Source organism: Manis pentadactyla, chromosome 3, assembly GCF_030020395.1.
Source record: "Manis pentadactyla isolate mManPen7 chromosome 3, mManPen7.hap1, whole genome shotgun sequence".
Lineage (NCBI taxonomy): Eukaryota > Metazoa > Chordata > Mammalia > Pholidota > Manidae > Manis > Manis pentadactyla.
This window is the reverse complement of record NC_080021.1, coordinates 116,474,797-116,497,135: the sequence shown is the minus strand read 5'-3', so window position 1 is coordinate 116,497,135 and position 22,339 is coordinate 116,474,797. Positions and strand designations below refer to the sequence as shown.

Genomic DNA, 22,339 nt, shown 5'->3' with positions numbered 1-22,339 from the left:
CCAGAAACTGTGCCTGGCCCACTCTCTCCAGACCACTGGGCTGAAGGAGCAAAGCCTCGTGGGTCATCGGGGCTGGAGCAGAGCCAACACCTGGCCCACCTGCATCTGCACATGCTCCCTGTGCTGCCCCCCGGGCCTGTCCTCTCCCTCTACCCACAGCATGGGGGTCAGCACGGGGCGGCAGAGCTAGGGGCTAGACTGCAGCTCTTGTTTCAGGAAGCAGCATGGCCGCTCCCTAATTGTAAGGGTGGGAGCACAGAACAGCCACAGGCCTTTCCTTTGCCAACAAAAAGGCTGAAGTTTGGTTCTCCCAGGTTTCATTTCAAAGAAAGCTAAAAAAAAAGAAAAAAAAAGCCCCCTCATTTTGCCTAAATGCTGCCTTCCCAGGGCGAAAGTGGAGACTTTTATTTGTCTCTGCCTGCTGCTTTCTCCACCCCACCTGCTTCTGAGGTGGTCTAATGGGTAAATTACTCATGTCCTGCTAATCGGTTCCAGGGTCTGGGACAGGAAAGTTACCAGGAGGCCAGTTACCCCAAGGGCAGACAGCGCTTGGTTTCGTGCATCTCCTCCCAGGGGCCATGAACTTGGCATGTCCTCTGCTTCCAGTCAGGCCCTGGGCTCCGGATGAGTGCCTTCTGGGGAGCTCATATCTGGGCTCAGTTGGAGCTCATTTGGACAAGAGTGCCAAGAATAGCTTGCCTACTCAGGCCTCTTGAATTGGTCATGGGGGTCTGGCCTGCGGTAGGAGGGAGCTGTTCCTGCCACCCCATCAGTGGGCACGGCAGGCCACAGGGCCTTACAGGACTCAACTGGACCATATTTTTAAAGGAGTATTTGATATTTTTAAAGTTAGAAAAGTAAAAAACCCAGTCTTTTAAGTTCAGCTTTCAATAAATCTAGCATTCATTTTTAACCTAAAATGTTTGATCTCACTTTGAGTGGTCATCTTACTCAGCTTGTCCATTTAAAAACTTGGAAGGTTTTGTGGATCTTCCATCATATTCTCAGCTTTCCCTACAATTGGATCCAGGCAGTTTTCCCATTTCCCTTTCCATCCAAATGTCCTATCATCTTAGGGGAAATTATGACTTGGGGAATAGTGTTCCAACATGAAGTTTCCCCAGATCTAAATATTGTGACTTGGTAATCAGAGTACCCCATTCTGCTGTACGTGCTTTAGAGTCTGGGCAAGCTGCCTCTTTCACTACACAGACTGCAACATCTCAGGAAGGTCCCTTCTCTCCACGTCCCTTCTCCTTCTGTCCAGAAGGCATCAAGGAAGGCTGCTTTCCTCAGAAGCCCAGGGCCCATCCGGGACACCGCTGTCGTCCCTGAGCTGACCCGAGGGCCTGGCTCTATCCTCAGCTGGCTGCCCTGGTCTCACCCCAGACCTGGGACTAAAGCAAGATGACTTGCTCACTTGGGGCACTCCCTCCCCACCTGGTCACACACCTCAGAGCTTCACCTCCATATGCCAAATCAGATCTGTTACTTGAATACCTGAGTGTCATCAGCACATAGCTAATCTTTTAGGATTTCTCCAGTGGCATATTACATAGTTTGTGAAACTCTTTCTGTATTGATGGATCTTTCCACAAGAAGTGATTTTTCAAGTATGACTTGAGAGAGAAATTCATTGCTGGAAAATTAGGGAACCTTCAAACTTTAAACACATATACACATACATACACATACTGTGAACTTTTACAATAATAGACTTTTAATGAAGTAAGTCTTTGGAGAGTTTTTAATGAGTCCCCTCCCCATGTTGTCCTTGGACTATAAGCAATGGTTGTTAACAACAATCAGGGGACTTGAGTTACCAGTTAATGGCATCCGGGTGTACCCCACCGTTTACAGGCCTGAGCCCCGCTAATGGCTTTGAGCAGTCTCTGCTTGGCTTGTTGAAAACCAGTAGTTGTGTAGCACTCTGACTAGGTAATTTGAAAGTTGCCCTTTGGGATCTATATATTTTAATTTCAGGGCCTAATTCATGGGCAAGTTTATTCAATGAGGAACAGGCATGGGGAATTGCAGAGAGCTAAGGAAAATGTCCACTAGGCCAGTTACACCAACTCTGAACCTTTAACAGCTCTCTGCTGGGTATGTATGTCCTGCCTGTAAGAAAGCATGTATTGCTTCGCTGTCAGTTTGGTTTGTCTGTGTGTCAGGGAGTAGGGATTTCTGCTTTCACTCAGGTTGATTTATTTTTCTTTTCCTTGGTAATTGTTAAAAAACAAAATAAAACCTGCGAGCCTTTTGGAACTTTTGGCAAAGTCCCTTAGCTGAGGATAACTAAATCCAGGAAGTGTTGAGAGCAGAGCCAGAGCCCCCTTCTCCACAGCCCTCTCTTTCCTGGGATGCGTCTGGGTGCACAGGGTCCCCCAGGATGCTGAGTGAGCAGGAAGCCATCTCTGGGCAGTCAGCAAAATAAACCCAACCAGACTGGGTTTGTGTTGGCAGGAGGCAAAAGAGTACCTTGCTGATGGCATGAAAGGACAGCTACCTCATAATGAGAACAAAATTCTCCTTACCTCTAATTACACGGAAGGGAAACAATGACTTTAAAAAGTTTGAAATGCCTTAACAGGAGTCCATATAATGAAGCCAGCATCTTGAGTTTTCAGTGTCAAATACTTCATGCAGTTTCCCCTTCACGAGAATCTACGTGGTCATGGGGGTGATTCTGTTCCAGATATGTGTTCTGCAGCCCTGGGTGTGGCTCATGCTTCGTGAGTGGGGGAATGGAGTTCTTAAAAATGAGGGAAGAATTTTGCTGAGGTGGGTATGATCAGAGTGGAAACTGCCGCTGACCTTGTTCTGTCTGCATGCCAGAATGTCCTTGGCTCTGGCTCTGTCCCCTTCATCACCAACCAGTGAGGTGGCACAGACAGGGCAACAGGGCCACAGGATGTGTCTTCCCCAGTTCTCTGTGTCTGCATGGGCCATGAAGCTGTGCAAAGCCAAGTGGGCATCACTGTGGCCTCAGAATCTCCAGACACTGGGCTCCATGTGGCCCTGTGGGCTGCGAATCCCTTCAGAATTCCCGTCTCTTGTTTTTCTACATCAACACAATTGCATTGCCCTCCACTGGGCCTGGAGGAGGCTGCAGGTAACAGAACAAGGGACTTGATGTGAACTGCGGGTACTGACAGGAAGAGGACATGGGCTCCCAAGGGTCATTCACCACAGGCACAGGCATCCTGGGCAGGCATGAGGTCTTCACATGGTGCCCTGTGCACCTTGTTTCAATGTCTATGACATCATGCTGACCGCCCCGGCTCTCTTATCATCTGAAATCCTGCCTGACTTGTGAGCACTGCCCAAGGTTCTTTCCACGCGGGGCCTTGCATTATTTAGGGTCCGTGCCATATCTTCCTGGGGTCCATGTCGTGTTCATCTGGGCCCCCCCAACTCCCCAGCCCCTAAGGCCTGGCACTGACTTCCATGTTCTGAAAGTGAACAACACACACATGCTAAACCATTTACTCTTTTTAATTTATTTTATTTATTTATGCCCACCTTCTTCTAGAAAGCATATAAGGTGACTCATAAGACATGTAAGATATGGCTAGATGGGGTAAATTATTTTCTGACTAAATGAATTCCAGTTCTTTCCAGGTCTGAGGACCTCAGAGTTGGTACATATGAGATGAGATCCCGTCTATGTAAAAAGACACACATCAAGAAGCAATGCTGACTCCCATAGTCCTGAGTCTAAAAAGAAGACCTACCACTCAGTTTTGTGGTGACTGGCATTTCCTAGTTTCCTACATATACATCTTGTTTGCCCACTGGAGTAGATGGCACTTGAAGAGAGGTATGATTAGCTCTGTGCCCCCCGAAAGGCAGGCTGAAACTTGGGCCCCCAGGAGGTGTGTCATAGAAACTTTGGTCTGGTCTGAGCCCAGCCCTGGGGATAGCTGTCCATACTACAGCAAGTGATGTGATGTTTTCATCACTCACCCCATGATGGGGGCCCGTTGCTGCAAGCCCTGAAGGCTTTTTAAACATTTGTAGCATTTAGTAGAATATCCAATTTCTGTATCAGTTCAGTTAGGGGTCTGGATTTTAAGCACAGAAACTGGCTCTAAATAGTTTCTACAGAAAAGGAGTTCCAGGGAAAAGTAGGAGTTAGCTCACAGAATCAGTGGGAAGCATTGGGAACCAGATTCTGGAAATGGCAGAAACAAGGGGTTGGGTAGCAAGGCCACCCTGTGCTGCTGCTGACTTAACACCAGCGGTCCCTTGGCCTCAACACCCTGGAGTCATGGAGCTGCTGTTGTCACACCAGTCTCTCTGCCTTCTCAGTGTCTGCACCCCACTCCCTCAAGAATTAAGCCCTGGGTTTTCAGTCTGGGCCATGAGAAGGTGATTTGACTTTGTCTTCCTCTCCAGTTGTCCAAGATCCATTATAGGTGCCCACCTCCCTCTAATCCCGGAGTCCTTCACGCCTTGAGCACCATTCTGGGGCAGACACAGCCCAGTGCCCCAGGACCTGCCCTCAGCGAGCATTTCTTTTCAGGCAACCTCAGGTAATAATTAAGCTATTTTCCCACCATGGTTCAGAATCTCATGTCCAAGCAATGGAATTGCTATCCTTAGCCAGTTCATAATCTGGGCTCTTTCCCTTTTCCCTCAGAGTCAGTTATTGGCAACCCACTTATATTTGGCAACGTCTCCCCAGCCAGACTGTCAACTCCATGGGGGCAGGAGCTTTATCAGTGGTGCTGTTGGCTAGAACGCTGTGGGACAAGCAGCTAGTACTTGATGAATAAATGAATAAATTAATGAATAAATTATTTCAATAGCATTCTGTATCATAGAGCTATGCTTAGGAAATTCTTCCCTGGAATTCTAAAATCTTCCTTGTACAGCCAATATCAGCTGTCACAGAGCCGTGTGACAGGGAGCAGTGGGATCACAGATCTTGGTCTCCTGAAGGCCAGGGGTCGCCTGGCTGTGATCCTCAGGCCCATCACTGTCTCACATCAGTGATGGAGCAAGGGCTCGGTTTGATTATCTGGACCCATCTCCGTTAACTTGGGTGGGGAGCAAGATCAGGGGTTTCTTGTTTATAGCCCTCAGGGAAATGGATGCAGGATGGCCTGGCCCGTGGATGTGGGTGGGCACTCTTAGACCTTCATGCTAAGCTACTGCCTCTGAGTGACCAATTGAAACTTCCGAGATTCAGGTTTGTGAGTACAGTGGACCCTTGAACAACACAGATTTGAACCAAGGGCCCAGTTATGCACAGATTTTTGTTCAATAAATATATAGGAGAATTTTTTTGAGATTTACAATTGAAAAAACAAACTGCATAGTCTAGAAATATCAAAAAAATTGATAAAAAGGTCTGTCATGAGTGCATAAAATATATGTAGACACTAGTCTGTTTTGTCACTTACTACTATAAAATCAACAGTAGGTTATCAGTAGCTAAGTTTTGGGGGAATCAAGAGATACACATGGATTTTTTACTCCATGGGGTTGGTTCCCCTAATTTCTGTATTTGAAATAGCAGTTATTTGCAGGGCATTTTGCTTAGGAATTTTTATAGGTGTGATGGAATTAAGTGTTCTGTTGAATCTTTGCTGATTATTTACAAGGCATTGCTTAGAAATTGTTCAAACAAAATTTCCTCCGTTGTGAACACACTTTTGTTTGTCTATGAACTAACATTACAAATAGTATTCACAGAAGTTTACTCGTTGGTGGCCAACTCCTCTGTTCCTGGACACACTAGTGAGCCGAGTACTAGCCAGAGGCAAGTCATTACATATCAGTGCATTTCTGTAGAAAGCAGCTTATTAGTCAAATGGATCAGAGCCAAATCTAGAGAGTCTTAGAAAGGGCCCTCTGAGGTTATCCACACCAATTTATTAATCTAAGAGGAAACTGAGGCCCCAAGAGAGTTCTTAAAGGCCTGTGCTGGACTGGCACTCTGATGTGTCCCACTCCTTGAAAGAAAGTAGGACAGTTGGTGTTGGTTCTGGCCAAGGAGACTGAGAAGCTGATGACGTGAAAACCTCCTAAAGCTGAGAAGCGTCTCAGCACTTTATAATGCTTCGTGGTTTCTCCTCTTTTGAGCTGATGTTTACTTTCCCAAGCGTTCGTCCGCGGTATGCTAATGCGGCCTGGGTTTGAGGAACCGCACAAGGCTCTCTGGACTTGGCTGGGCCCTCTTGGTGCAGAGTCTGCATCTGGCTGTGACCCACCTGTTCTCCAGCCTGTTTCCCGGATGCCCGCACAGGAGGGAGGAGTCCTTCCCCATGAGTGGGCGGGAGACAGCCGGCCGGCCAGGAGCGGCACAGCTGGGAATCATTCAGGGCGAGCCTGCGGTGGGAATGGGAGGGGGGAGGGCTGAGAGGGCCCAGCCGAAAGTGGAAACTTGTTCTCCATCAAATGCGGGCCAACTCCATCTGTCCCACACCTTCTTCACACGGAATGTTCTCTGGGTTTCTTTGGAAAGTAACTTTACACAAGCCCATCCAAGCTGAGGCAGGGAGTTGAAATTTTAGCATAGGCCCATTGGGAAGCAGGAACAAAAATCTAACAGTTCAAGGTATTACCCTTTTCGCCCATTCCAACACTGACTTACATGGCCTCCAGCTGGAATGCAGAGCTCGTACTGTGGAGCTCACACTGAAGCAGCTGGAGCTTATCAGTCGGCCCCACATTAACCCATTGGTTCCAGCAGCTGGGATTTCCTGAACCCAAAACACTAATTTCTGCAAATTGTTTTATCTTCCCTCTGAGTTTGCAGGGAGCAGGGAGCATGTGTGGGCAAAGAGGCTACGGTGGACAGCAGCAGGTTGCTTCTCCATTAGCTTCATGTTTGTGGATTTAGGAGCTTGGAGAGAAAGGAAAATGCAATCTGAGCAGCCTGTTTATTGTTCCAAGCACGTGTGCAGAGGTCTCCATGTTCCTGCCCAACACTGTACCTTTCCTTGCCTCTAGCCTTTGGAAAACAAAACCCTAAATCACATGGGCCCTCATCACCCATCATCATTATTAAATAAATGTGGGGCTCTTACACTGGAGAGGTAAAATTCCTGCTCTAAGGAGGAGTGCTATCAGGTGCCGAGTGAAATCGCCCTTCAGCTGGGCAAGGAAAATGAAGATTCAGTGGGGACACGGCCCAGGGCAGGTGTCAACAGAGGCCAGAAAACAGCAGGTAACTTCTTATTTCCTTTTGACTGCCTTAAGTTTTTCTCCTGTCCCCTGGTCAGAGAGGGTTGCATGGAGCATGCCTGCTGGTGGCCAGACTATAAAAGGAAACCAAACTACTATGAAATAGAAAGCAAATTCCCACCCTGACCAGGTAGTCTGTTTCTACTGGTGCTAAATGGCTTCCTGCCCTAATGCACAGGACCACAGTGAGCATGAATGAGCCAAGGTGTGACAACACCCAATCCAGGGCTGGGCTCCATTTAAGATCGAACCTTAGGCAGTTCCTGCTGCCCATTCAAGGTTTTCTGCATCTTATGCCCAGGCAGAAGTTTCCCGCCACAGACCACCACCAGGTATGTACATGTCCTGTCTTGCCAATGGGTTTCAGCCCCGGGCAAGTTCACTATGGATTCAGTGTGACCAAAGAAAATGACAGCAAAACGTTCTTGGGTGAAAGGGTTATACCCAACTTTATTTCCAGGTGGCAGGTCAGTCACTAAAATCCCGTTCACTCAGAGTGATTCTGTATGCAGCAAGCCAGTCTCTGCCTCTGGGCCCCTCTGTCTGCACAGCCATCCTGCACAGCCATCCCCCGGGCCTCTCTGCACAGTCGTCTCACACAGCTGTCCTTTGGGCCTCTGTCCTCGGTGCTGCCACCACTCCAGCCTCTGCTGTGCCCTCCTGCAGCCTTGCAGCTCTGCCATGGTGTCGTGCCGGGAGCACTGGGCAGAACTCTTTATATAGAGTCAAATTGCCCACAGGTGTGCAGTGAGCTAGTCAACCAGGGCCTGGTGAGAATCCTGGCCACAGAAACTCTCATTTTATCCACATGGCCTATATTCAAGTGGCCGGTAGGCAGAGGTGCTGGTATTTCCCAACTAGTTGCCAATGTTTGGAACTCAGGAGCCGAGCATGCATATAGGTGGCACACATTTGCTGTCCTTTACCTCTGCTGCCCCTTCCTGGTGGATCAGGAGATCAGAGGCCTCTGCTTACCATAAGCGCATCAGCTGGGTGGGACTGCCTATATAAGACCCATCCTATATTCGAGGCCCAGTGGAGTAGGGTGAGGCATCTGGGATTTGAGAATAAGTGACAGAGGTCTTGACATTGACCTTGCTGAGTTGGAGGGGTGGGGAGGGGACACTCTCACAGTGCGTGGGGCTTTCCTACACTCTCATCTGGGGTCTTAGGATTTGGGTTCCTGCACATGTGAGGGAAGGCAGCTGGCCCAAGATCAGGGCTGAGGTGGATCACCCCATTTTCTGGCTTCAAGCCAGAGACAAGGAAGTACCTCAGAGTGTGAACTACCTGCTGGGAGGCCAAGGGAAGAGCTCTGGAGAGGGAGGGTGGTGGGCACTGCCGTGGGCCCAGAAAGGCCTCCAGGATGTCCCAAATGCTGTGAGAAGAGGGACCCAGGACGCAGCTCTGTGCTGTCCTCTGTTCTGGAAATGGTACCATGTGTCAGAGCTGGGCAGTCTTGGATCTCGAAGCACAAACTCCCCTGGGAGGCACACTGTGAAGCATCTATAGACTGGTTTCCTCTAGGATGAAGCCCTGGAGGTGCTGAGAAGCAGGAAAGAGCAAGGGTAGAGGCTGCTATGCTTTATCTCCTTTACAGTTATGCCCAGGGCAGCCCAGAGAGCAAATGGTAAATTGGTCTTTAAAAACGTAAAAAAAAAGATGTAAGAGTAGCTAATACTCTTTCCCTTAGACCTGGCTTTCATTTGCTTATAAACACTCTACAAGACAGCCCAGATTTAGTTAAAAGACCCGGATGATATGGAGAGAGATGGAGAAGCAGGTGGGGAAGTGGCTCAGGCAGGCTTGGAAATGAGATTCAGGAAACCGGACCAAGCAGCTGCTAGAGGCTTTGCTTTGGAGCTGCTGGGACTGGACCCATCTCAGCGGGAGGCCTGGAGACAATGGAGCAGGCGCCCGGGAAGGCACAGTGCCAGGCGCTCAAACACCCAAATGCCAGCAAAGAAATAGCATCTCTGCCCCCCTCCCCCCGGGGACCAGGCTCTGCCCTCTGCAAGGAAAGCCTGCAGTGTCACTCCCTTCTGAGCCCTGCTCCTTAATAGGAAGGGGGGTGGGGAGTATTGAATTTCTGATCAGGCCCGATGCTCCAGCCCAGCTCTGATTCCTCACCAGCCATGGACCATTTTTATAACTGGTGAATAAATGATGATTATCTGTACAATATCGCCTGCAGTGACTCCAGCGCCGTCCCATGGGGATGGGGAGGGCTGGGCGGAGCAGCCCTTTCGTGCTCTGTGGTGGATCCAGGGCCTGACCAAGCCAGACTTGGGGACATTGTGAGTGCAGGCGGCAGGTTCCCCTGGGCCTGGCTGGAGCTCTGGGCTGGGGAAGAGGGGCAGTGGTCGAGGGAGGGGCTTCCCTGAGTGGTCTGTAATTGGCACCAAGCCCACCGTGGCTCTGCCCACCCTTCCCATGCCCACTAGGCGGGGTGCAGTTCCCCAGGCACCTCTAGGAGGGCGGAACAAAAACCTTTTCTGTATCGCCTATTTCCCCAGAGAAGCCACGCCCCTTCCTAGCTGGTGACTATCAGGTCCAGAGGCAGGGCTGAGTTGGAAAGATAAAGCACTGCTTCACTGTTTAGTGAGCAGACGGGCAGGCACCTTCCTAAATGGGGGCCGCCACAGCATTTTCTTGTCCTGCTGTCCCTCCAGGCACCATCTCTAGACCCACGATCAGCAGAAGCCACCGGCTGCCCGCTGGGGCCAGATAATGCACTCTTGGTGCAGCAGTCACGTCTAATTCTTGTAAGCTGTCATGCTTAATGGGCCCTCAGCCTCCGGAAGACTCCTCTCCCTGGAGAAGGAGATCTCAGCCCTGCCCCCATGGTCCCCCTTCTGTTAGCCGAATGGTTCCAGTTCCTGACGTCTGCGAGGGGCCGTCAATTTAGCGAGTGAAGTCAGCGAGTGGGTGCCGGTCTGCCTGGAGGCCACTGCTGGGATTCCTCATCCTCCCGTCCCCAGCATACAAGTCCAGCTTCAGGATTACCAGTGGGCAGCTGGATACGAAGAAAAGACCCAGTGGGGGCTTCCAGAGGCCAACACGAGCTCCGTGGGCCCCGGCATGGTCTGGGAGGCTGGCTCTAAGGAGAAGCAGGGCTTCCTGGACCCTGTCACCCCTCCCGGCCTGCAGCTTCCTTCCTCTGGTTTTGTAATCTCTGTTAATTGCCAAGCACTTTCCATTGTATGTGATTTCATCGTGGACATAAGCCTCCGTCAGTTCAGCAACTGGGGGCTGAGCCAAATAGTTTTCTGATCCACTTCAGCCTGCAGTGTGCTATGGGCTGCCTCAGCACAAAGAAGCGTTTCTTTGGCTCGTGCAGCCCTGGCTCCCCCGACCAGTCTGAGGCTCCCTCTGCCGGCGGCCCAGCTCCACGGCACCCAACAAAGGCCTCAGGCCATCTAATCCTACAGAAGTGAACCCAGAGACTGAACAGGCATTCTTTTTGGCACCCTAAAATAACTGAAGGGGAAGTAAAGATGATTTGTCCAGCTGGTCATGTTTAATTTGGTAACACCTGCTTTCCTAAGCTGAACCCCAAACATTCTGTGTGTGTGTGTGCCAGCTGTGTGTCCACAGCTTAGACACTTCCTTAGAAGGAGCCAGCCAGCGCTGAGTAACATGTGGTACAGCTTCCCATGATGCTCCAAGGAGCCTTCTTGTCCATCAATTTTTTGTTGCTTCCTCAGAAACCTTCCTGAAGTCCGATGTTGAGCACAGAGCCTTGCATGCAGCGACCATAAATGTCTCTGAACAAATGCATGCATGACTATGAATGTCTCAGTGAGTGGCTTGTAGCTATGTGGGAGAAAGGTCTGGTCTAGAGGAATATTGAAAAATCAAACAAGCTTATATAGTACACCAATTTCTCACAAAAGTTGCCCAACCTGGTACCTTGATGCAGACCACCCAGGACCACTATGTAACCCCTGTGAACAGCACACCAGGACTTGCAAGACAGACATTCTAAAAGCATCTTCCTGTGCACACATCACGTTGAATTTCTCATGAGTAGATAGACATACAGGCACGTAAGCACCAAGTCAGGCCACACAGAATAAAAATAGACCAATGACCCACATGGTGTTTTTTGTTTTTTGTTTTTTTTTGGTTGTCTCTCAGGCCGGATTTCCTGAGGAGTAGGAGTGTGAAAGCCAGAGAGCATTTGCTGCTCGCCTCAGGAAATCCTGACTCCCCAGGTGGCTGTTATAGCAAACACCTCTGTAACCTTGCCGCAGAACCGGGAAGAGGCCTAATCAGAGGCCTCTTTTGCTTGTTGTCTTTGGGTGTTGGGGGAAAGGGACAATGGCTTCTGTGGTAACTGGCTGGTCTTAAGGGGAAGTCATCAGCCGCAGCTCTGAGAAGAGTGGGCCTGGAGCTGCTGACGGGCCTGGGCTGTGCTAGGCAGGCAGGTGCCCACACCCCCCTAACCTCAGCGGGGTGTGTGTGTGCACAGCAGCTTTCTGTAATGACCCAGCCTGTTTGAGGTCAGCTGTAACAGGCCAGCTATCAGAACTGCCTGTGGCAGCCAGGGAGGGCCCCTCCTTCAGGTCACAGGAGACCCTGCTGCTCCAGATGGATCTCCTTACACAGCCTGCCTGCACCCCCACCCTACAGGGACCAGCCCTGCCAAGCCCTTGGAGCCTGCCTTCCGGCAGCATCAGGTCCAGACTCCTCTCTCCCATGCCCTGTCTGGCTTCCTTGCCCTGCCCCCACAGTGGGTCCGTCTGGCCTGCAGCGTGCATGCAGGCTCCCTCCTGGCCTTGCCTCTTTCTCCCTCAGCAGCCACACCGCCCATGGTCCTGCCTGGAACCCGCAGCACCCAGCATTCATCCCCTTCACTCATCTGTCCTTGTCTAATGAGGACCTCTTCCCTCTTCTCAATGCCCCCTTCGCTGAACTCCTAGGGCACTCCGGTATTAGGCAGAACTTGCTGGTGGTGGTGGACTCTGCAGTACTAACAAGTTCTCTTAGAGACGCACCTCGGTGGTGGCGGACACGACAAGTCACCTGCAGGAGTTGGCTCTTGGGCTCTGGCCCAGGCTCTGTGCTCATTAGCCCTTTGACAAATTATCCCACCCCAGGGGACACTGGTGGTGTGGAGCCTCTTTTGTTTGTCATAGTTGGGGTGGACCTCCTGGCCTTGGGCAGAGGCCATGGATGCAGCTAACCCTCCTGTGATGCACAGAACAGGCCACACCTGAGGGTCCTCTGGCCCCAAATGTCAATAGTGACAGGCTGCGAAATCCTGCCCTCCTGTGGTCTCCTCACCTGTAAAAGAGGACACTTGTGAAAAAGTCTGCTGAGATGAGATGTGTGAAAGCAGATGGAAGCTGTGCCTGCTGTTTTATATTCTCTCCGCCCTCTGACACTATTTCTTTCTGTGAAGTAGGGACAGTGTGACGGTAATAGCCAACCCCAAGGGAATGTTTATTCTGGTTTATCTCACTGGATCCTCACGGAAGCCCAACTACACAGGCACTCGTGGGTTTCCTACTTTCTAGAAGAGAAAAGAATGCTAGAGCCACCGAGGAAGCAGCTGAGGGCATGTGCTCAGCAGTGGAGCCGACTTCTGAGCTTGTGCTCTAAACACTGGTCACATCACATCACTTCAAGACAATTTTCATGGAAGCATTTGAAAACATCAAAATGCTGTACAAATGTGACTGTGACTCTCCATAAGGCCTCTCGTGCCACCTCCTCCAACAGCACACAGCCAGCATGCAGCTGAGACCTGATAAATGCCACCAGATTAATTCAACGTGAATTACTCTGGTGAATCAAGAGAGGCTGCAAGCAGAAGACTGCTGTGTGGCCTGGAAGCTGAATCACCAGAACCTTGGAAAGCACTAGAAGCTGGGAAGAGCCTCAGTGGCTCCAGAGGTACCTGAGTAAGGGGTGACTTACAGCCCACATCCAGCCTGACCATCATTGTCAGAGGACATTTAGTCCCTGTGCACTTTATCAGCGCACTGCGCATGTGTGTTCTCGTAGCCAGGGAATGGAATCAACAACCAGGGCCCTGGGCAGCCTGCCTTCCAGTGGCAATAGCTCCACACCAGGGTGGGGAACACAAACTTGCAGGAGTGGACAGCTCACATCACAGTGTGGGGTCCATAGCATGACCCTGTCTCCTGCTGTAACGCCATATTCTGAATCGAGAAGGACTTTAGTCTCCAGGGAGGGGTTGCCAAGTTCCCTGTGGAGACATGTCCATGGGGATGGAAGGTCCAGCCTCAGCTGCATACCATCTATCAAATCACAGTCCATCTTTGTCTTCCTGTATTCAAAGGGCAGATGAAATCGCTGTTACTTGCCCATCATGACCTGGCCAGATTTGGAGAACAAAGTTACTCACTGCCATTCATCATTTCCTCTTTGTTTTTCCACTTGGGAAGTAAGAGATTAAATTTGTATCTGGACATCTCTTTCCAAGGTTCTCATCTGAAAATAATTCTGAGATTAGGAATAGTTATTCTTATGCCCTATGCATTAAAGACTTTAAGATTAATGGCATTGATGAAATCTTCTCAGCAACACACAGGAGACAACATAATCCTTCTGGTATGATAAACATCAATCCAATAAGATAACATTGCTCATTCCCCTGTAAATAAAATGGGCCACATCAATTTCTCTTCTGCCTGGGAATGATGACCAATTTATCCAGGATACACTGAATAATGATTTTCTAGGGGGACAGCAGCTCTTATGATAAAGTGCTACTACTCTAGCTGCATTATTATAAACAACATCCAATTTATGGAATTAGGAAGCAGATGCATTTCTCAGTAATGTGTCACCATTATCTAGAACGAGCCATAAAATCTAGGCTGTCATGTATTTTCTGGCTGCAAACTTCAAGCAATTAATATTCCTATAAAACAGCCTTGATCACAAGCCCAATTTAGAAATTAGTTGTTCAATATGATGATTAAATTCCAGAGCTGGAACTTGCTGTGGCCAACTATGAATAGCCAAATGTGACAAATCTTATACAACTTCTCAGACGGAAGGAACAGTTTGAGACACTGGGGATTTTCGGTGAATTTCAAATGAGACACCTTCACCTTAGGACATGCCACAGTCTTACTCAGCCTTCCAGGGGGAGATGAGTCACCAGTATTTTCCTGCATCAAAATACCATGGCTGATCCCTAGGCCTGAGTCAGTGTTACGGAGGTGGCAGACCTAAGCCCAGATGTACCCTTAACCTTGCCGGATGGCAGAACCTCAACAATGCAGTCCCCAGAAGGTCCTAGATGCTACCTCCCTGCTCTTCCCCAGCTCAAAAGCTGCAAGCTTGTGTGACCCTAGAACTCGGGAGTGAGAATGTAAGACTTAAGCTTGGAGGAATATTTGAAAACATGACCCTCCAGAGTACAGAATCTGGGCCACCAGATGCTGAGCAGAAAGTGACAGTGATGGGGACATTGTCATTGGCTAATAGGTTATTTTAAATATATGAGCAAGGCCATGCTTGAAGTTTTCATATGTAATATGTCAGCAAAATAGTGTTGTTCTATCATTCGGTTTGCAAAATATATTTCAGCATTCACTTGCATTTAACTATGTCATTTGTTTTCTTAGTCACTTCAGAAGTGCTGTCTTGTGTGTATCTGTAGTTTCCCTGGGAGCTGATGAATTTCCTTGTATTGAACATGGCCTGTTGCATTTAAAATAAAAGAGCCAAAAAGAAACCACAACTCACTGATGGTAAGTGTCTGGGGAAGTGGATGGACACTGGTACACACTGTCATGAAATGCAGAAAAGACAATTCGGCAATAAGATCCAAACCTACATCCTTTGACCCAGCCATGTCACTTCCAGGAATTTATCCTAAGGAGAAAACTTAGTGGAGAGTTGCTGATCTCAACATCACTTAATACTTTCCAGTGTCCAGTATAAGGGGACTGGTTAAGTACATATTAGGACATCCACTCAATGTAATGATATACAGCCATAAAAATCAGGCAATGGAATATGTGATGGTATAGTGCTCAATGCAGAGAGCCACTTAAACAGGGACGTATAGCATATCATCTCAGTTTCATATAAAAATAATATCCAATTATTTGATTGGAAATATCCAAATCACCAAACATTAACAATTATTACCCTTGTATGGTGAGATCATTGAGTGATTTCCTGTTTTTCTTCTTTGTGCTTTTCTGATTATTCTGTAGTGATGGGTGGTACTCTTGTTATTAGAGGAAAAGAGTGTGATTACTAAAGAACATTAGCCATCTTACGAAGATTGTAAGAATTTATATGATATATTCAATTATAGCATGCAACACAATAAGGTCTCTTAGTCATGGAAGGGGTTGGGGGGACTTGTTTTTAAATTATAATTTACAATATTTGTTGCAAGTGTACAACATAGTGATTCACTATATATACTATGAAATGATGATCATAATAGGTCTATTACCATCTGTCACCAAAGTTAATAATAATTACTGTCTATACTCCCTGGGCTGTACTTTGCATCCCTATGACTTATTTTATAACTGGAAGTTTGTACCTCTTGATCCCCTTCATCCGTTTTGCCCACCCCAAACCCTTTCTCCTCTGGCAACCACCAGTCTGTTCTCTGTGTCTATGGGCCTGGCTTTGGCTTTTGTTTGCTTATTAACTTTGTGTGTTTTTAGATTCACATATAAGTGAAATCATGTTGTGTTTGTCTTTCTCTGTCTTCCTTATCTCATTTAGTATAATTATGTTCACCATCAAGGTTTACCCATGTTGTTCCAAATGACAAGATTTCATTCTTTATTATAGCTGAATAATCATATATATATATATATGTATGTATGTATGTATATATCACATCTTTATCCATTCATCTATCAATGAACACTTAGGTTGCTTCCATATCTTGGCTATTGTAAATAATACTGAAATAATTACAGGGGTGAATATATCTTTTCATGTTAGTGTTTTTGTTTCCTTTGATAAATACACACAAATGGAATTGCTGGATTATATGATTTTTTTTTTTTTGAGGAAGCTCCATACTATTTTCCACAGTGGCTACACCAATTTGCATTGCCACCAACTGTGCACAAGATTCCCTTTTCTCCACATACTTGCCAACTCTTGTTGTTTCTTGTTTTTTGGGTTTTTTTCTTATAATAACCATTCTGACTGGTATGAGGTGATACTTCATCATGATTTTGATTTGCATTTCCCTGATGATTAGTGATGCTATCTTTTCATGTTAGGTATCTGGATGTCTTCTTTGGAAATATGTCTACTCAGATCTTCTGCCCATTTTTTCCCCCAATTGAGTTATATGAGCTCTTTATACATTTTGGATATTAGCCCCTTGACAGACATAATTTACAAGTATCTTCTGCCATCCAGCAGGTTGTTTTTCTGTTCTGTTAACAGTTTCCTTTGCTGTGCAGAAGATTTTTAGTTTGATGTAGTCTCATTTGTATATTTTTGCGTTTGTTTCCCTTGCCTGGGAAGACTTATCCAGAAAAAAATTGCTGATGAGATATGTGTGAGTTTACTACCTAGGTTTTCTCTTAGTTTTATGGTTTCAGGTCCTACATTTAGGTCTTTAATCCATTTTAAGTTTATTTTTGTATGTGGCATAAGATAGTGATTCCATTTCATTGTTTTGCATGTTGTCCAATTTCCCCAACACAATTTATTGAAGAGACTGTCTTCCCCATACTATATTCTTTCTTCCTTTGTTGTAGATTAATTGATTTTATAAACATGGGTTTATTTCTGTGCTCTCTATTCTATTCCATTGATCTGTGTGTCTTTTTTTGTACCAGTACCATACTGTTTTATAGTATAGTTTGAAATCAGGGAATGTGATACCTCCAGCTTTGTTTTTCTATCTCAAAATTGCCTTGGCTGGTCAGGGTTTTTCATAGTTTCATACAAATTTTAGGATTATTTGTTCTGGTTCTGTGAAAAAAGCCATTGGTATTTTGGTAGGAATTACATTGAATCTGTAGATTGTTTGGGGTAATATGGACATTTTAACAATATTCTTTCTATCCATAAGCATGGAATATCTTTCCATTTATTTGTATCTTCTTCAGTTTGTTCCATCAATGTCTGATAGTTATCAGACTACAAGTATTTCATCTCCTTGGTTAAATTTATTCCTAGTTATTTTGTTCTTTTTGATGAAATTGTGAAGGGGATTTTTTTCTTAATTTCTCTCTGTGATAGTTTGTTACTAGTGTATAGAAACACAACAGATTTCTGTGTATTGATTGTGTCCTGAAACTTTACTGAATTCATTTATTAGCTCTAACAGTTGTTTGGTGGGGTCCTATATGTATTCTATATATAGTATTATGTCATTTTCAAGTCATGACAATTTTATTTCTTCCTTATCAATTTGGATGCCATGTATTTTTCTTGTCTGGCTAGGACTTCCAGTGCTATGTTGAATAGCAGTGGTGAGATTGGGCATCCTTGTCTTGTTCCTGATGTTAGAGGAAAAGCTTTCAACTTTTCACCATTGAGTATGATGTTAGCTGTGAGTTTCTTCTAAATGGCCTTTATTATATTGTGGTATGTTTCCTCTGTATGCACTTTGTTGAGAGTTTTTATCATGAATGGGTTTTGAATTTTGTCAAATGCTTTTTCTGCATCTATTGAGATGATCATATGGTTTTTATTCTTTTGTTAATGTGGTGTATCACACTGATTGGCAGATGTTGAACCATCCTTGCATCCCTGGAATAAACCCACTTGATTGTGGTGAATGATCGTTTTAACGTATTTTTTCATTCAGTTTGCTAATATTTTGTTGAGGATTTTATGTATTTGTATTTATTAGGGATATTGGCCTATAATTTTCTTTTCCTGTAGTGTCTTTGTTTGCTTTTGATATCAGGATAATGTTGGCCTTGTAGAATGAGTTTGGAAGCATTCCTAACTCTTCTATATTTTAGACTAGTTTGAGAAGGATGGGTATTAATTCTTCTTTAAGTATTTGGTAGAATTCACCTGTGAAGCTATCTGGCCTGAAATTTTATTTGTTGGGAGTTTTTTGATTACTGATTTAATATTGTTACTAGTAATTCAGATTTTCTATTTCTTCCAAATTCAGTCTTGGACAATCATATATTTCTAGGAACCACATTTCTTCTATATTCCCAATTTGATAGCATATAATTTTGCATAGTAATCTCTTATATTCCTTTGTATTTCTGCATCAGTTGTAACCTCTTTCATTTATTATTTTATCTACTTGCATGCTCTCTTTCTCTTGATGAGTCTGGCTAAAGTTTTATCAATTTTACATTTCCAAAGAACCCGCTCTTAGGGTCACTGATCTTTTCTATTGATTTCTAGTCTCTTTTAAGATTATTTATTCTCTGATATTTATTATATCATTCCTTATGCTACCTTTAGGCTTTGTTCTTTCTCTTTTAGTACCTTTAGGTGTAGGGTTAGATTGTTCAGTTGAGGTTTTTCTTCTTGAGGAAGTCCTATAATGCTATGAATTTCCCTCTTAGAACAGCCTCGCTGCATTCCATAGATTCTGGAATGTTGTGTTTCCATTTTAATTTGTCCCAAGGTATTTTCTGATTTCCTCTTTGAGTTCTCCATTGACCCACTGGTTGTTTAATAACATGTTACTTAGTCACCACATTTATGTTTTATCCAATATTCTTCTTGTAATTAATTTTTAGTTATATACCACTGTGGCTGGCACATTGTGGATGCTTGATATGATTTCAATCTCCTTGAATTTACTGAAACTCATTTTTGGCCTAATATGTCATCTATCCTAGAAAATGTTCCATGTGCACTTAAGGAGAATGTATATTTTGCTGCTTTTGGATGGAATGTTCTGTAGATACCTATTAAGTCCATCTTGTCTTATGTGTTGCTTAAGGCTGATGTTTCCTCATTGGTTTTCTGTCTGGATGATCTGTCCATTGATGTAAGTGGGGTGTTAAGGTTCCCTACTATTATTGTACTGCTGCCAATCTTTCCCTTTATGTCTGTTGTTAATATTTTATATATTTAGGTGCTCTTATATTAGGTCAATAAATATTTACAAATGTTACACCTCCTTGTTGGATTGACCCCTTTTTCATTATGTAATGCTCTTCTTTGACTTTTGTTACAGTCTTTGTTTTAAAGTCTATTTTGTCTGATATGAATATTGCTACCCCAGCTTTCTTTTCATTTCTGTTTGCATGGAATATCTTTTCATCATTAAACTTTTAGTTATGTGTATTTTTAGAACTGAAGTTAGTCTGTTGTAGGCAGCATATAGAGGGGTCTTGTTTCTTTCAACCATTCAGTCACCCTGTATCTTTTTATGGGAGCATTTAATTCATTTGCATTTAAAGTAACTATTGATAGGTATGTAGCTGTTGTCATTCTGTTGTTTTATGGTTGTTTTTTTTTTTGTAGTCCTCCTCTGTTCTTTTCTTCTTTTCCTCTCTTTTCTTGTGGTTTGATGCCTTTTTAAAATGCTATGTTTAGATAGGTTTCTCCTTACTTTTTGTGTATCTATTACAGGTTTTTGGTTTTAAGCTCCTGTATAATAACCTGTAGATATAAGCAGTCTCTTTTAAGTTGATAGTCACTTAAGTTTGACTCCATTCAAAATCACTACATTTTTATTACCATCCATCCACATTTTATGTTTTTGACATCATATTTTACATTCTTAAATTTTGTGTATCTATCTCTACCTAATTATTGTAGATATAGTTGATTTTACTATTTTGTTTTTTAATCTTCATACTAGCTTTGTAAGTGGTTGATCTACTAATTTTGCTATATATTTGCTTTTTCCAATGAGTTGTTTTTATTTCATATTCTTTTTCTTATTTCTAGTTATGGCCTTCTCATTTTAGTTTAAAAAGTCTTTTTATCTATTCTTGTAAGTTTAGTGGTGATGAACACCTTTAGCTTTTGCTTATTGGAAACTCTCTTATCTCTCCTTCAATTATGAAAGATAACCTTGCTGAGTAGAGTATCCTTGGTTGACAATTTTTTTTCCTTTCAGCATTTTTACTATATTGTACCACACGTTTCTGGCCTGCAATGTTTCTGCTATCAGTTGTTAGTCTTATAGGTAACTAGTTTTTTTCTTTGGCTGCATTCAAGATTCTGTCTTTACCTTCTGATATTTTAATCACTCTGTGTCTTGGTGTGGATCTCTCTGGGTTCATCCTGTTTCAGACTCTCTGTGCTTCCTGGATCTGGATGTCTTTTTCCTTTCCTAGGTTAGGGAACTTTTCAGCTGCTATTTCTCCAAATAAGTTTTCTGCCCCTTTCTCTCTCTCTTCTCCTTCTGGAGAATGTTAATACACTTGATGTTGTCCCAAAGATCCCTTAAGGTATCCTCATTTTTTAAAAACTATTATTTTCTGTTCTGTTTGGGTGATTTCTACTACCCTCTATTCCAGGTTCCTGATCTGTTCCTGTGTATCATCTAATCTTGTTATTGATTCCCTGTAGTGTATTTTTCAGTTCAGTCATTGTATTCTTCAACTCTGTGAGTTCTGTTTAGTACTCTATTATCTTTCTCTTTGTTGAAGTTATCAGTGTGTTCGTCAATTCTTCCTCTTAGTTCAGGGAGCATCTTTATGACCATTACTTAGAAATCTTTATCAGTAAATTCCTTATCTCTGTTTCATGAAGGTTTTGTTTTTCTGAGGTTTTATCTTGTTCCTTCATTTGGAACATGTTCTCTGTTTCTTCAGTTTGCTTGACTTTCTGTGTTTTTGTATATTATGCAAAACTATGTGTTATACTCCTTGTCTTGAAGGAATTGATTTGTGTAGGAGATGAACTTTATCATTTGACCTTGCCCTAGTTCTTATCTCTCAAGCTGTCTCTCTGATCATTTCAGGCCTGTGGGGTCCAGAAATGCAATCCCTCTGGAGACCTGAGCCCCTGTGTGGGCTGCACATGGCCAGTGGCTCTGGATGGTTCTCAACAGCACTGGGGGCCAGGTTGCCCGCTGCATCTGTCATGGGCTGGGTGAGCCATTCTGAAACCAGGGGTTAACTCTCCAAATAGAACTGGATTAATTCTCCAGGCCTTTGGACCTATTTCTTCCCTCAATCTATTACTTTTCTAGGAGTGACTTTGAGTAACCATGTATTTGCATGATGGCTGTTAGTCATTCCAAACTTTACAATACCCATTCCTCTGCTAAGAAACTATCCCTGTGGATATGTGGAACTTGTGGCCTTGGCCTATATTCTGATGTTATAAAGGATGAGTTAAGGCCCCAGTGTTCCCAGTATTTTAACTCACCCACTCATTCATTTAATCATTCCATATTTGTAGGAACCTACTACTAGTTAGGCATTGTATTAAGGTGCCGGGATACAAGAGTGAGCACAGAAATTAGTCACGTATCTCATTAATAGTATGTGATTGCAAATGGAAATGTCCTAAGGAAGGGAAAGAATAATGTTAAAGGGGAATTTGTTATAAAGAAACCACCTAGACTGAGCAGGCAGAGAAGGTTTTCAGGGAATTGATGCTTGAGCAAAGATCCAAAGGCCATGCAGGGGCTAGCTAGTTGAAGTGGTGGTGGTGATGGTATCTGATCATTCTAAATGGAAAGAACAGCATGTGCAAAGGCCTGTTTGATGGGGCTGAATGGGCACGGGAGGAATTAAAGAAGCCAGTGTGGCTGGTGCACAGAGAACAAGGGGTGATTGAATAGGGGCCTTGAAGTCTTGCTAGATAATTGGTTTATTTATTTATTTATTTATTCGTTTGTTTGTTTTACTTTTTCCATGGAGCTTAAAAAATATGGAACGCTTCACGAATTTGTGTGTCATCCTTGCGCAGGGACCATGCTAATCTTCTCTGTATCGTTCCAATTTTAGTATATGTGCTGCCGAAGCGAGCACGGTTTTTATTTTAAAAGCAATGGGAAGCCCTTGAAGGGCTTTAAAAAGGTAGTGCCAAGATCAGCCATACATTTTGGGAAGATCATTGTAGACCCAGTATGGGGATCACACTGGAAGGGAATCCAACAGGATCCAAAGAGGCAGCCATCACAGTTGTCCATGCAGGAGATAAGGCAACCTTAATTAAGGTGGTAGCAGTAGAGGTGGTGAGCAGTGGGTGGATGTAGATATATTTATGCAGTAAAATGGTT

The 22,339-nt window shown here is 44.7% G+C and overlaps 1 non-coding gene across 1 annotated transcript; it reads right to left on the bottom strand.

Annotated features, from left to right (window-relative positions):
• Positions 1–21,981: 21,981 nt before the first annotated feature.
• Positions 21,982–22,088, bottom strand: LOC118925924 (U6 spliceosomal RNA). Its single transcript, XR_005030241.2, has one exon. It is a non-coding gene; the product is annotated as a U6 spliceosomal RNA (small nuclear RNA).
• Positions 22,089–22,339: the final 251 nt, after the last annotated feature.